The 15,563-nt window shown below is 31.8% G+C and overlaps 1 protein-coding gene across 4 annotated transcripts in view; it reads left to right on the top strand.

The window, feature by feature from the left end:
* Positions 1 to 15,563, top strand: part of LOC105334797 (fibropellin-1) — a 101,703-nt gene that overhangs the window by 59,988 nt on the left and 26,152 nt on the right. The gene's annotated exons all lie outside the window — the stretch shown is intronic.

Raw genomic sequence — 15,563 nt, forward strand, 5'->3', positions numbered from 1 at the left:
GTTTAAGGATGACGTTTACTCAGAATGAAAAAAAATTCCACTGATGATAATGAAAAACCAACTATTGTGTGGTATAGACCATACATGGTAGTGTTATTCATCACTTTCAAAAAAGAAGGTCAATGACCTACTTTTTGAGTTAATGGCCATTGAATATTTTTTGAAAAATCCATAAAAATTTTACACTATGATTGAGATTTTCTTAATTGTGAAAATAATACAAATTGCTTAACTCTTTAACAAATGAAATACAGTTTATGAATGGTAGTGACATTACATACATACAAAGCATTAAGTTTTCATTCACAATTTTTATAGATATTCTAGTCCGAATTTCCCCTATCAGTTTTCAAATTACTACCCATTTTTTATTCAATATACATGTAACAATAAAACTGAATGATGATAATGCTAAAACATTAATAGTATTAAACTAAGTATATTGACCTTTCTCTGCTGGCATGAAATTTATATGAGGTCAATGATCAAAATTTTGAGATATGGTGTCTTTAATCATTTTTAAGCATTTTTAAATATTTTTGTAGTGTGTGCCATGCGCATATTTAAACGAAAAAGCAAAATAAAACCAACAGAAAATATGCAAAATTATGTTGACTGAAAAATAAAATCTTAACTTTAAATATTATAGTACTACCAAAAATATTTCAGTAGAAAACAAAATCTGAAAAATTTAGTCCGAATTTCCTCTGTTTCGCTAAAAGTCAAACGTTGTCAGAGCCTAATTCCATAATTTAGTAAAATTATCTATTGTTATGTCAATAATAATTCATTTCATAAATACTTTTTGTATTTAAAACAAGTTTTACTCATGAAATTGAACTTTTTCACAATCCGGATTTGAGAAATCAAACCCTGAGTAAACAACATCCTTAATTCACAAATTGTGGATGTCAATCTTTAATTTATGGCGCAATGAGTATAGGTTTGGTCTACTGGTCCGCATGTTTGTTTGAATAGAGCAATGGATTTTATATTTGTGAAGATCGATATTTTTCAAAAGTTCACCTCCCTAAAATCGAACGTTAAACTTTAAAGTAGAACGCATGCTAGAATATCTTGAAGGAGTATAGAATGTTGGTGTTGTTTGCTAAACATTCAACAAAGGTGTGAAAGTGTGAGTGTTGTCTCTGTAATAAACTTATCTTTTACTTACGGAAGCGTTTTATGCACTTCACGTTTTTTTATTTTCCACACTTTCATCTGTACAATTCACACTTTTATCTGTAAATTTTACACTTAATTCTGTAAAATTTACACTTTAATCTGTAAAAATTCACACTTTCAAGTGTAAAATTGGTTTGTTTGCTAAACATTAAACAAAGGTGTAAAACTCCCTTAAATGAGAGTTTTCTCTGTGTGATAAAATTATTTTAATTTACGGAAGCGTATTAGTGCCACCTATGCACTTCAAATTTTTTTTTTTATTATCCACACTTTCATCTGTAAAATTCACACTTTAATGCGTAAAATTCACACTTTAATCTGTAAATTTTACACTTTATTCTGTAATATTCATACTTTAATATGTAAAATTCACACTTTAATCTGTAAAATTCAGCCAGAAAAACTGACACTTTTGTAAAAGCATCAAAGGTAGTGTAGATTTAAAGTTGTAAGAGTCATGACCCCCTAGGGGGTGGAGGGGTGGAGTACAGATATTTACATCCAAATAGAGTAAGAAAAATCTTTTAAAATCTTCTTCCTAAAACCATTTGCTTAGAACAGCTGTACTTTTAGTGGAAGCAACTTCAGATAGTGTAAATTAAAATTCATAAAAATCAATATCTTAAATCTCTTCCACCTGAAATATTTTACCCTTTATAATGTACCCCTGAATGCCGCGATATGACGCGTTGGTCATATCCCTAATGACGACTTATGACGCGTCTAAATAAAACCTCAATATTCTTTGCGTATTTTATTCGTCTGAATCAAAATTTAATGGCAAATAACACCTAATAGTGTCCACCTTTCACAGACGATTATACACAGTCAGGTTATGCAATGGTTTGACAGATATCACGTGATACACACACCTTGAAGTTTGAAAAAAGTGGCGGCTTCGGACAAGTATGATAGTGATTGGTTTAAGATATTCTAGATGAATCTGTATGTTTAAAATTACCCCCAAGCGGAAATAAACATGACCACGCCACTTTTTAAAGTTTATGACAGGAATCTGGCTTATTAGCAGTGAATTGAGGCTAATTCCTGACACCTGTGCTTGACAACAATAATGGCAGCATCCGAACATCGGCACATGTGCATTACGTCAGCCTGGGCATATTCTAACTTATAAATTCAACTCATTCACTGTGGACCTTTTATTGTAGTTATACTGTTCCTTAAAATAAAACCCAAAGGAAACTTATACACTATGCCTAACATGCTATTAAACGATTGGGTGGGGGGGGGGGTGTCAAGAAAACGAAATTTTGGCGAAGATTATTTGTGATAACATACCTTGGTCATTAAATCACTGTTTGAAAATTAATATGTTTATCCTGAATTACAATAACTATTTTAAAACAAATATTGATGTATAACTGTGCATAAAATAGATAAAATAGTGTACAGGTATTTTTACCTGACTTAATTAAAAATTATTAAAAATGGCAAAAATACAAAACTTTAAAAAAATTGTGATTGCAGTCATAAATGAAATAAGATAGTTTGGTGACATATAACTTTAGAAATGAATTTCTATGCTTTTAAATAAATATTGATTGTTGTGCATTGATCTCAATTCGCAAGATAAAACAAGTACATGTGTATTACATTATCCAAGAGCAGGAAAAATATTTTTGAATTATAGTTGATCATATGCATGTGTTTCCTGATTTTTTAATGTACAGGTAAAATTACCTCAATAAACTCATCTAATTAACTTCTATTATTAATATATCTGTGTACTCCAAAGTTATTATGTTAAAGTTCAATATTTTTCTATTAAAGTGGTATATTATATGGCATGGTTTGGCAATAATTCTTGTCAATAACTATGGTAAAACAATACCACTTATTTTCCAGTCAAAAAAGTTTCAGGGAGAAGCTAAGAAAACCTTGAAGGGAAATGACAAATGCATCATATGGCGGCATTAGGCGGAAAAGATTTAAAGAGTAGGGTGAGGCCACATTGGGGATCTAATTGAACAAAGGGAAACATTTTAAATATTCACAAAAACTGACATGTAATCAAATATGGTTTTACTTATATGCAAGCATTTTGACATATTGCTGATTCTTTAAAATTGTTAAGATTCCGGCCCCATATATACACAGTTGTTTAAGATCTTTTTTAGAACTGCGATGCCCAACATGTGATATGACTCAAAAATCATCCTGTTAGGAAAGGGACTTGATTATGAACATATTAAGATTATCCAAGTGGGGGGGGGGGGGGGGGGGGTTATTTGCCACCATACAGGATCGACATGTATTATACCACATTGTCCAGATATTTTGTATTATGAATCCATTAAGCTGATTTTATAATGCCTATTATTGCTCAGGTGAGCCTTTGGGCCTTTTGTTTATTTTTCATCCGATTTCCAAAATCTTTTTCGTTACTAGTTTAATAACATAAAGAGTACAAGTTAAAAATTATGGTCCAAGAGGCCACTTTTTGACTTCTTATAGGAATTTTAACGGCCTGAAAATGATGATTTTATCACAGTTAAAAAAATTAATTTGGAAGAGATGTCTGGCTTTGCATAATGGAAGATAATGATTAAAACTTTGAGTATACAAATTGTTCTGTTTACAAAAATGATTACTTTTTCAAATATTAATTTTTGATATATTTTGTGGAAGCATCCTCAGGTAGAATAGAGTGAAAAAAAAATCATTACCCACAGAGGTAGGATAGGGACGCAATTGGGGATCGAATTTTTACATAGGAATATATGGAGTAAATCTTTAAAAATCTTCTTCTCATAACCTTATCATCCAGGTAAGCTACAACTTGTGTTGAAACATCCTCAGCTAGTGTAGGTTCAAATTTTTTTCAAGTCACGACACCCTTGGGGAGGGTGGGGCCTTCGTTGGGGTTGGAAATTACATTGGAATAATTATACAGTGTAAATCTTTAAAAATCTTCATCTCAAAAACCAATCAGCCAGAAACGTGTATAAGTATCCTCATGTATTGTAGATTCAAAGTTGTAAAAATCATTATACCCCTGGGGTAGGGTAGGGCCAAAATAGAGGGTCGAGTTTTTACATAGGAATATATATAGTAAATCTTGAAAAATGTTCTTCTAAAAAACTGAATGGTAAAAAAAGCTGAAACATGCGTGGATGCATTTTTTAGGTATGGTAGATTTAAGTTTGTTCGAATCATGATTCCCGGGGGTAGGATGGGCCTCAATGGGGGAGGGTGGAATTTCTACAAAGGAATTCATAAGAAGTGTAATTTTAGGGTTAATCATGACTCCCGGGGGTAGGGTGGGGCCACAAGGGGGGGGGGATGTATGTGAATTTTTACATTTGAATATAAAGAATAAACAAATGGTTAATCCTTAAAAATCCCTAAAAAAATTATCAGATTTTAATCAGTCGGGAAAGCTGAAACTTGTGTGGAGCTTTCTTCAGCTAGTAAAAATGATCCCTGGGGTAGGGTGGGGGTTGAAATTTCACATAGCAAATATATAGAGTTAATCTTTAAAAATCTTCTCAAAAACCAATCAGCCAGGAAAGCTGAAACGTAATGAAGCATCCTCAGGAAGTATAGATTCAACGATGTGAAAATCATGACCCCTTGGTGTAAGTTGAGGCAAAATTGGAGGGTCGAATTTTTACATTGGAATATATAGAGTAAATCTTTATACACATTCTTTCTAAAAATCGAATGGCAAAAAAGCTGAAAAGTGTGTATGCAAACTCAGGAAGGGACTGGGTAGATTCAAGTTTGTTCAAATTATGATCCCCGGGGTAAGGTAGGGGTCACAACAAAGAGGGCGAACAAATTTTACCAAGGGATATATAGAGAAAAATCTTAAAGATTTGTTTAGACTTTGGCTCCTGGGCGATTCTTGGCCTCACAAAAGGTTCAGAGTTTAATGTAAGTTTATATTCCATATATAAATAATTGTTTAAAATCTTGTTGAGAACTGCAATGCTCAAAATGTGAAAATCAGATATGACTATAAAATCATCCTGTTCGAAAAGGGACTTGATTATAAGTATTAGAATATCGAAGGATAATTTTTTTGTATATATACTGGATTTACATGTACTATACTACATTGTCCAGATATTTCGTAATATGGCTCCGTTAAAGGCCATATGAAACGATATCCTGACCATATTGAGTTATATACGGGAATTAGTTCATAAGTGCCTATTTGATAAGACTGACATTGTTTTTTGAATATTTTATGCAAAATGTGAGCGCCACAGTCGATCAAAATTACTTAATCGGGAAAAGGAACATTGACTTACGCGGCTTACCTCCCTTGCTTATGACGTCAGTAAGACCCAATCGCCTTATAAAGCTATGTTGTGAATACAAATATCCATGTCATTTTGCAGCATTTTAAAAGAAAAAAAAAACTATTTTATATAAAAACTTGTATAATTATACAATAATCAACCACGTCAGTTTTTTTTCTCTCAAGAAATGAAATCGTGTGCGTTTTTATTTACATGTAATAGCGTGTACATAATGATATTCAGTTTCGAGACTGCAGGGAGAATAAATGATTTTCTTCATAGATCCACATGCAAGTATAATATAATTTTAATATAAGCATATTTATATGTTTCATTTTGATCTTTTTAATGAAATTGACAAATTCAAAAATAAGTCTGATCGTTTTATCCCATTTGCACGTTCATGCAATTCATTAAGATTTTTTTTCTAAACAACTTGCAGGCCTCATTGTGCCTCATTCGCTTCGCGATTATATTGTTTGTTTCACTTTCAAATTCACAAATATGTTACCATTTAATTATTTTTAGTCTAAGAGAAATTTCTTCAAATGTTTTGTTTTTGAAACGTGTACTTGAATGTGCGGTGTTTTGATTTTAAAACGTGTATGTGCGGTGTTTACTCACAGATCCCTTTTATCTCACTTTCTTCCGCAATGTTTTCTTTCGTTTTTTTTTTTATCAATTTTGATGCTTGTTCTAAATAAAATCTGTTGATTATCTTCACATTCATTCACAACTATTTTTATCAAACAACCGATTTTTTTTACCGATACATTTCTAAATCCGTAAATGCCATATTTCCGCGATCTAATTTAATAAAACGTTAATACACGTATACACAAAGTATTTTCTAAAGATATTGCTACATGTATATATCAATAAGTCAGAAATTTATATTATTTCGAAATAAAATTTAAGAATAAGTTTGCGGCATTTTATAGCAGCTCTTAAATACAAACTATGTACACAATGCCTCAAACATTTTCATTGGCCTGCCTTATATACTTTTTTATGTGACAAAATAAATCAAATCAATTAAAATGCTTTAATTCCCTTTAAATGTAGCTCAATCATTATACGTACCGAAGAGGAAAATGATGTTTCTATTTCAAAAGGATAAGGATAATTCATTAATCAGCTGTAAATGTTGGAGCATATCTTTCGTTAAATTTCCACTCCGGTACGGGATCTTCATCATGATTTTACTTTTGTGAGAAGCTGATATTAAATTTATTCATTAACGACCAATTAAAACTAAGTCATCTGTAGGCTACTACGAAATCAAATGATCTCATTTGAAAAGAAAGACACGTTCCTATATGCAAAATTTACTAAAATTTAATCGATAAACTACTGTAAAATTACACTAGTTTTAATGCATTGTTTACATCGGTGGGTCTTTGTGACGTCATAAATCCACAAAATCAAGAACGATAAGCGGGCAAGAATTTTTTCAGGTGCTCAGTTTTCACGGTTATTTCTCAGTAATGCAAACGCAAAAAAATATTACATCATGTATTTTAACATTTGTTTATACCAAGCTTTATATTCATGAAAGAAAATCATAGTGTTAAAAATCGTTTCATATGACCTTTAAGCTGATGTTATCATGCCTATTGCTGCTCAGGTTAGCGATGTCGCCCATATGCCTCTTGTTTTTATTTGTCATACAAAAATGAATAATCTCTTATAACGAGCTATATTCCTTTTTTTTGGGGGGGGGGGTTACGTTTTTTAACTTCTATAAAAGCTATATTTGGCGCATTCAACACCAATTTAGCAATGTAGAAAACCAAACTCAATGTTTGTCAGTGCACGTGTTGGGCTGCATAAGAATACCTGATAAATGCAACAGATAAGTCATTGGTTATTATTAAGTCCTTTATATGATTATTTGATATAATTAGAAATGGTCATTTTATTATGTTTATTCAGAAACGACTCACGTTTATATGGATTTGAGTAAGTAATCCTTTGAAACAGCATGGAGTAAATGGCTTGACAGCAAATTCATGAACAAAATGATGTATGGTTGGAAATGAACTTATTTTATCAGAGAACTTTCCTTTCGATTGAATAGATTTTAACAATATCAATAATCATATATAAAAATCCAAAGCCATAGATTAACCTTACAATAACATACCTCACAGGAGCGATAGTAACGAGATAAAACATAAACCTAAATTTTTAACAAAAAATACCTTAAGTGTTTTAAAACCCCTTTCGCCATGAAACTTTTCCAAGTGGTCCTTGTCATCGGGCATCTTTTCAAACATGATTCTGCATATATATTGTGTCCATCCGATTGTAAGGTATTGAACTGGGAATCTTGGTCTGTTTGCTCTGGAATCTGTGGTTCACAGTCACAGAAAAGAGTACGTTTTATGTGTTGTGATAATGATGTTATACCACATACTCTGGAAAACTGCCTAGTACATTGCAACTTGACCGCAAATTTTCCACTTACTATATCTAGGCCATGTCGTATTTGTGAAAATGGTGGACGTCTTAACTCGTCGTCGTTGTCTTGTCAATGTGATATATATCATGAAGGTAGCTGCTGCCAAGGTAAGGAATCTAAATTGTGCTTTTGATGCCTAGTATTCTTCTAACAGATCACAGATTGAGGGTATCGTGCTAGCCCAAATGATTCCTGATCTGCAAATTGTCATCCTTACAAGTTCACAATGGTCTTATACGATGTTTAAGCTACACTGTACCTCTAAGTCGCCTTTCAGATACAGCTTATAGGTCCTTAATGTCCAAAATCATTTAAGCCAGCTTTAAACCCCCTTTAACTACTTTTAAATATCTTTAAGGGGTAATTACGCTCCTTCAAAATTGTTTTTATAGTGTTCTTAAGTTGTTTATAAAGAATAAAAAAAATCACCTTTTCCCGATTGAACTTTTTCAGTTGATGGTCAATCAAACGCATGCTAAAATTCCATATCTTAAAATAATATGGGATGTTGTAGTGGTTTGCGAAACTTTTACCAAAGGTGTACAGTACCGATCAGACCCAACCTAACAGAAAGTAAACCCCAACTAAACCCTGGGTTTACTTTTTAGGTTTACTCGAGTGGACCCAGAGTAAACCCAGAGTAAACCCCAAGTTAAAACAAGGTGGACACAGAGAGTAAACCCCGATCAGAAGAATATCCTGAAAGCAGACGCTACATGTGTATTCTGAATATACAAGGGGCAGGAATTACAGGCAGGAGGATGATAAGATAAAATACAGGTCTGTTTCACACTTCAGTGCGTATAGTTGACTCCAAAAGCATTTCTTGAGTAAACCCAAAGTAAACCCCGAGTAAACCCAAAGTAAACCCCGAGTAAACCCAAAGTAAACCCCGAGTGGACCAAAATTTTCAAAAAGTAAACCCAAAGTAAACCCAGAAAGTAAACCCAGGGTTTAGTTGGGGTTTACTCTGGTGTTAGGTTGGGTCTGATCGGTACTGTAGAAGACCCTTAAATGTGGATTTTCTCTTTTCTCTTTTATTACCTGAATTTGCCGAAACGAACCTCAGTTGTACAGGAAATCAATATGCTTTGTGATATAATAATACAAATTTGATTAAAATCAAATCATTGGATTCGCTCACAAAGATCCTTACAATCCAAGATGTATTGATCTGATTTTAATCACACTGATTATTCGAGATTAAAAAAAGTAACGAATTTATAGGATAAAAAAGAACGGAGATAAAATTGTGAAGCATTTTTTGCTGTTTCAAATTTTTTTTCTCATAAAATTGATAAGAATATGTGCAAAATGAAACATTTGTTTGTTTATTGTTGAGCTTTCAAATTGTTTTGATGCGTTAAATTGTTAATATTTCGCAGTAAATGTGTTAATGTATCTTACAATTATCATGTTTATATAATTATAAAATCGTAGATTTAAAAAAGAAATACAAGATGAAAACATGTGATAAAAGATTCTATCCATACTGATGTAGGCATTTTACCCGGCTGATTACCTTACTCATCAAAGGCATATCCCTTTGTACTCACAACCGCTATCAGTTATAATGTGCATCGAATGAATCTGACGATTGTCATATCTTTTCATTGAGATCATAAAAGTTGTAAAGGTGTTTGTGGTTGTCCGACAAAAAGCACAGAATGTGTAATTTGTGGAAACAAAAGTGTTTTATTTTATATACACCTTTTAAAACATGTATTTATAACTGATTTTAGAATTAACACAATTTTACTTGATTGCAAAACATTTTTTGTATAAACCTCTTGTAAATCCTCTTAGATTATTTGAAAAGATACATATTTGGGATATCATATTCCTCAGCGATTAACGAGTAATCCCTCTTTGATTAAAAATGAACAGCTGACTCGAGGAAAATTTTACGAGAGATAATGATTGCATGCAACGGGCATAGTTGCAACAAGTGGAGTGTTTTCAGTATTTTGCTTGTATGGCCCACAAAAAAAAGGCAAAGGGCATCTACTTATCAATATTATATATTTTAATTATAAATAAAATTGTATAATTATATAGAAAAAATCACAAAGATCTAAAAGCTTACTACCCATCTCTAAAACAAAACCATCATTTGGCTTTATGGTATTGCAAGTCTTACTGTTTTATGTCAGACTGTCATATTTGAAATTGTTATTGCATTGTTTACACATTAAATGAATACAGTTCTAAATCACTTAAAAAGCATGTATTTCATTGTGTTTAACATGCAATTATCATGGTATCGATTATGTCAACATATTTATTTACGAAATGAAGCAGGGTTTGACTGAATTTATTTCATCTGAAACCTTCGTAACATATGAATAGATTTTAATAATATCAATTAATATATACATTACACTTTTTACATCTCCTCAGGGAATAAATAAAAGAGATGGTCAATATTACTTAATTGCAAAACTCATCAACTAAAAAAACTTTTTGATCGCATGGTATGTTTTATTTCTTTTGGCCTCAAATAGGTAAGTCAATTACCATCATTCTGCTTATATTCTTAAAAAAAAGCTTTTATTAAGGAGAGTCGTTAAAAAAAGTTCGTAGAAAAACCTGTTTTGTATGTTTATTTTAACCTCTTTAAAACATATGTTAATAACTGATTTTAGAATTCACATAATTTCATTTAATTACAAACATCATTTTTAATGAAAACCTCTTGTAATGCCTTTAATCTTACCTAATAGTTAGGAGACACTCATCTGTAATGCCATATTCTTCAGCGATTTACGAATAATCTCTCTTTGATTACGAATCGGCAGCTAGCCGTCTCAACTTTGCGAGAGATAATGATTGCCCGCGACGGGAATAGTTACAACAAGTAGAAAGTTATTTTGCTAGTATGGCCTACAAAAAGTGCAAACTTAACCATTTTTATATATCTTCATAATCAATTCAATTCTAAATTGATTATCATTGAAAAATCATTAATTATAAGATCTAGAAGTTAACTCTCCCTCCAGGCTAAAAAAACCCCCATCATTTGGCTTTAGGGTTTTATAATGTTTACTGTTTTATGTCAGAATGTCATATTTGAAACTCTTATTACACTTTTAAAACTTAACAAATGCACATCTAACACAATTAATACATTAAATTGTGTTTAAAACGTGTGACATGTAATTAAGGATTTTCGGCTTCGGTCGAAAATACATTTTTTTTTGTCTTTTTTTTATCATTATTCTCGACAAAGTTTTGTCAGCGATTTTTTGAAAAGGAAAAAAAAATTGAAAAACCGGTTTTATAGCATTTCTGAATAACAAGGTTATGTAAGTTTTTAGATTTCCGGTTCTGGTACTTCCGGTTTTGACAAGGAAAATACAAGAAATTGAAAGAAGCACATTATATTGCTTACTTTTTGAGTCAGAACATTCTACTTTTAAATAAGATGTATCTTTTCAAGCTGTACAAAGTTGTAAAGGTTAATTTTTTTTTTTCGTTTTCTTACCATTTTTGAGATAAAACACCCTAAACTTGAAAAAAGGGGAACAAAAAAAAAATTATTTTTTAAAAAAACCTTAAAAATATAAAACCTTAAGAATTTTGAAGGAGGTGTGGATATTGTTAAGATGAATGTAATTAATATGTATTCTAAGTTTCATTTAAAAAAATATTAAGTATTTCCATTTTTATGGGTCGATGAAAATTGTCTATGAGGGTTTCAATGTTTAATCAAAATTATGCATTTAACGTTTTCTCAACCTGTTTTCAAAAAAATATGGGACCTAATGCACAGACTTGAAAAGGTTTTAAAAATAAAATTCAAAAACATAAGGGATCTGGAGGGGTCAATATTCAAAAACAGCCCTTTAGCTATAACTTTTTTTCCTCCGATTTCAAAATTTTTTTCCGTGAATAGTTTAAATAAATAAAGAGTACAAGTTAAAAAGTTATGGTCCAATATTTGACTTCTTGTAGGAGTTTTAATGGCCTGAAAATGATAACTTTATCACAGTTTAAATAATTAATTCCGAAGAGTTGTCTCGCTTTTCACAGTGAAAGATAATTATAAAAACTTTAAGCATACCAATTTTTCTGCTTACAAAAAAAATATTACTTCCTCAAATATTAATTTTTGATCTTCTTCATCTGCAAATCAAAAATAAGATAGGACATAAAGTTCTAGAGTTATCTTTCCCTAAGTTCTTGCGAGTTCATGTACATACACAAATTTTAAAATATTATAACATTTTTTTTTACATAACAAAAACAGGTCCGGTTATCTTTGTAATACAGATAATGTCAACGAAAGAAACGCTAAAGAAATCTTTTCTGAATATATTGTTTGCGTTTTGACCTGGATTAGGTTGTATGGGTTATTAAATTAAACGAAAAAGTAGTAAAATTTATTGTAGAGCATTGCATATTTCATTGCCAATATTATTTAAAACTTTGAATCTAAAATTACGATTTTTAAGCATAACATTGAAATATCAAATCATTTTACTTGACTATTTCTATCTATGAAAACATTTGTTAAGACATCTCTTATATGCCCGCGTATACACGAATTCTTATACAAACGAGTAAGTATTTCACCATAACAATACGAGTTTTACTATTAAAAGGAATCAATTCGTTAAATGAGTTTTAGCTCACCTAAAATGAAAGTCAAGTGAGCTTTTCTGATCACATTTTGTCTGTCGTCCGTCTATCTGTCTGTGTGAAAACATTTCTCATTTTCAACATCTTCTCCTGAAGCACTTGGCCAATTTTAAGCATCCTTGTCACAAAGCACCTTTAAGCAAAGGGGATTCAAAGTTGTGAACATTTGGGACCACGCCTTATTTCGAGGGGAGAACATTAGGAATCATTGGAAAATTTTGAGAAATTTTAAATAATCTTCTCAAAAACCATTTGGCAAGGAAAGCTGAAACTTATGTGGAAGCATCCTCAGAAAGAGTAGATTAAGGAAAATCATTATCCCAGGGGTAGGGGTCGAATTTCTATAAAGGAATATATATAGTAGATATTTAAAAAATCTTCTTAGAAACTAGTTAGCCATGAAAACTGAAACTTGTGTTGAAGCATCCTCAGCTAGTGTAAATTCAAAGTTGTTACAGTCATGACACCCTTGAAGTAGGGTGGGGCCACCAATTATGCAATGGGGTTTAAATTTTTACATAGGAATATAAAGAGTAATTTTTTAAAAAATCTTCTCAAAAACCAATTAGCCAGGGAAGCTGAAACTTCTGTGGAAGCATCCTCAGGTATTGTAAATTTATAGTTGTGAAAAATCATGATTCCTAGGGGTAGAATGGGGCCACCATTGGGGATAGAAGTTTAACATTGGAATATATAGTGTAAACAAATGGTTTATTCTTAAAAATCTTCTTCGCAGAATTGAATCTGTTGGGAACGCTGAAACTTGTGTGGAAAAACATCCTCAGTTATTAAAAATCACGATCCCTGGGGGTAGGGTTGGGCCATATTCGGTTTGAATTTCAAATCATGATCATGGTAAGGTGGGCCGCAATGGGGTTTGACTTTCTACTTATGAATAAATAAAAAAACATTTAGAAACCTGTGTGGAAATACATCCTCAGCTACTAAAAATCACGATCCCTGGGGGTAGGGTTGGGCCATATTCGGTTTGAATTTCAAATCATGATCATGGTAAGGTGAGCCGCAATGGGGTTTGACTTTCTACTTATGAATAAATAAAGAAACCATTTAGAAATCGTCTTCTCAAAAACCTTTTGACAAGAAAAGCTGAAACTTGTGTGTAACAACCTCAGGTAGGGACTGAGTCGATACAAGTTTATTCAAATCATGAAACCCGGGGTTAGGATGGGGTCACAACTTGGGGGGGGGGCAAATTTTTACCAAGGTATATATAGAGAAAAATGTTTAAGATTTGTTTAGACTTTGACCCCTGGGCGATTCTTGGATCTCATAAGGGGTACAGAGTTTGATGTAGGTTATTATTCAATATAGAAACGATTGTTTAAGATCTTGTTGAGTTTGTAATTCTCAACAAATGATTTGACTATAAAATCATCCTGATAGAAAAGGGAATTGTTTATAAACATAAGAATATTTAAGAAGAAAAAAGGATTGCTATATATACAGAATCTACATGTATTACACTACATTGTCCAGATATTTTGTAATATGACTCGTTTTTCCTGATTTTATCATGCCTATTGTTGCTCAGGTGAGCGATGTGGCCGATGGGCCTCTTCTTTTTATTTGTATTACAGAAATGAATATATACCTTTTGATGAGGTATATTCTGTTTTTTGTTTGTTTTTTTGTTTACTTTTTAACTTCAGTAAAAGCTATATTTGACGCATTCATTCCCAATTTTGCGATGTCAAAAAACAAAACTCAATGTTCGTCAGTACACGTGCTGAGCTGGATAAAAACATTGTGATAATTGTGGCGGATAATTTATTGGTTATTATAAAGGTCTTTATATGATTACTCAATGTGTTCAGAAATGGACATTTCATATGTTTATTCAGAAACGATTCACGTTTATATGGACTTGAGTAAAGAATCCTTAGAAACAGCATGGAGTAAATAGTTTCACAGCAAATCCATTAACAATATAAAGTATTGTAGCAAATGAACTTATCTTATCAGAGAACTTTCCTTTGAATTCAATAGATTTCAACAATATTAATAATCAAATAAAAATTCCAAAGCCTTAGATTAACCTTACAATAACATTTCTCGCAGAAGCGATAGTAATGAGATAAAACATAAACCTAAAATTTTGACAAAATATCGTGTTAAGTGTTAAAAACCACTAACGACATGAAACTTTTACGACTGTTCCTTGTCATCGGGCATCTTTTCAAATATGGTTTTGCAGACTTTTATTGTACCGGTGCATCTGATTGTAAGGTATCAGATTGGGAATCTTGGTCTGTTTGCTCAGGAATCTGTGGTTCACAGTCACAGAAAAGAGAACGTCACATGTGTTGTGATGATAATGTTATACCACAAACTCTTAAAAATTGCCTAGAACATTGCAACTTCACTGCAAATTTTCAACTTACTCTGTCTATGCCATGTCGAATTTGTGAAAATGGTGGAAGTCTTAATTCGTCGTCGTTGTCATGTCAATGTGATATATATCATGAAGGTAGTTGCTGTCAAGGTAAGAAATGTGAATTCAGCTTCTTATGCATATGTGTTCTTGTAACAGATTACAGACTTAAGGTGTCATGCTAGACCAAATGATTAAGGATTGCAAATTGTAAAATTAAATAGTGTCATTCTTGTTTAAAAACGATATTGCCTTTTTTATGGGGTGGATCTATGCTCCATATTTAATAATAGTGTAAGGGAGGTTAACTAGAAGGTAAACTAATTCTATTGTTTAAAAATTGGTGCAATAACCAGATAACCATTCAGAATAATAATAGAACAAGGAATTTTAGGTTGAGCATTCGAGACCACCGAATACCGTGACTTTTGCATGTTATTGATGTGAGTTTACTCTGTATATAAAGACAATCGTATGAAAATACGATAATTATCTGTATTCTAACTAATTGATGTAATTTGACAGGTATGAGTTTCATAGACGGCGGGATTGGTCTTTACTGCACTTTTTTACACTCGTTATATTTTTTAAGTTTAACGTCTCTTTTCTCCGC

Source organism: Magallana gigas, chromosome 3, assembly GCF_963853765.1.
Source record: "Magallana gigas chromosome 3, xbMagGiga1.1, whole genome shotgun sequence".
NCBI lineage: Eukaryota > Metazoa > Mollusca > Bivalvia > Ostreida > Ostreidae > Magallana > Magallana gigas.